A 1,529-nucleotide genomic window follows, 5' to 3' on the forward strand; every position below is an offset into this window, starting at 1 on the left:
ACACAAGCACCACCCCTGTCGAGGGGAGAATTCTATAGAGAGCGGCGTCGACTGAAAGAAGAGTCTCAATCTCCTTATAGTGGTTCATCATACTCAAGAAGTTCATATACTTGTTCTAAATCAAGATCTGGTTCAACACGTTCACCGTTTTACTCTCGAGCATTTAGTCTCTCTCACTCTCATTCTTATTCACGATCACCTCCGTATCCCAGAAGAGGCAGAGGCAAGAGTCCAAATTACCATTCGCGACCTAGATCTCATAGACATCATCGGTCTAGGTCAAGGTCACCTCCATTTAGACGGTATCATTCACGATCAAGATCTCCTCAACCATTTAGGAGGCAGTCTCCCAATAAGCGTCATGGACCACAAGGGGAAACAGAACGTGAATATTTTAATAGATTCCAAGAAGTTCCACCACCTTATGATAGAAAAGCTTACTGTGGCAGAAGCGTTGACTTTAGAGATCCATTTGAAAAAGAACCTTACAGAGAATGGGAGAGAAAACGCAGCGAGTGGTATGAAAAACTATAAAGGTTATGCTGCTGGAGCACAAGCTGGACCCTCAGCAGAGGGAACTTTTCTCCAGAGAGGTTTTTGCCACTAAATATAAGGAGTTCTCGCTTCACAAGATGCCGCAGAGAAGACTATTCTGATGGACAAAGCCGAAGGAGAATACAAAAGCAAAAGAGAAGGAGAGTGAAAGTGCCCCAGGGGACAGTAAAGGAAATAAGCACAAGAAACATAGAAAAAGGCGGAAAGGAGAAAAAAGTGAATATTTTCTGAATCCATAATTACTAGAGACGTAAAAAAAAAAAAATCAAATTCAACAGAGAAATGGGAAAGAAAATTTGGAAGCGCAGAAAATTCCTCGAATCCGAAAGACCCCTTGGAAAAAATTAGAGTCCACTTCTAGTAAAGTTCAACAAGAGAAGGTCAAAGCGAAGGTCAGACGAAAAGTCACCGGAACAAAAGGATCTTACAGATTATACCAGTCCAAGCTCAACTGGAGGCAGTCCTGTTCGAAAATTTGAACACAAAACGGATACAAAGAGAACTGTCATTAAAACTATGCAAGAATAGAATAATGACAATACGGCTCCTGCCGAAGATGTTGTGATTATTATGATTCAGGTTCCTCAGTCCAAATGGGATAAAGGTGACTTTGAATCCGAAGAAGAAGATGTTAAATGTACACAGCAAAGCCAACTAGTGTTAAAAAACATGTTAGCACAGAGCTATCAACTACAGCCAAGTATCATGAAAAAGAAACAGAGCTGTCAGAGAAAATTCAGATACTTAACAAGGAAGCGAGCCATGAAATAATACAGCATGAGGTTAAAAGTTCAAAAAACTCAGCATCTAGTGAAAAGGGGCAAACCAATGATGAGATCATTTAGTGTTAGAAAAAGAAAATCCTGAAAAGAGGAAGAGCAGCATTCAACCAGAGAAAGAAAGCAGCTTGGATCATCTAAATGAACAAGGAAGTTTTCAAAACTCGTCCCAGTCTTCCAAAGAGACCAGAACTG

General features: G+C 40.5%; 1 pseudogene; it reads left to right on the forward strand.

Annotated features, from left to right (window-relative positions):
• Positions 1-3: 3 nt before the first annotated feature.
• On the forward strand, positions 4-1,522 carry LOC102843680 (annotated as a pseudogene).
• Positions 1,523-1,529: the final 7 nt, after the last annotated feature.

This window comes from Elephantulus edwardii, unplaced genomic scaffold (assembly GCF_000299155.1).
Source record: "Elephantulus edwardii isolate Elephantulus edwardi_28Jun2011 unplaced genomic scaffold, EleEdw1.0 scaffold01551, whole genome shotgun sequence".
NCBI lineage: Eukaryota > Metazoa > Chordata > Mammalia > Macroscelidea > Macroscelididae > Elephantulus > Elephantulus edwardii.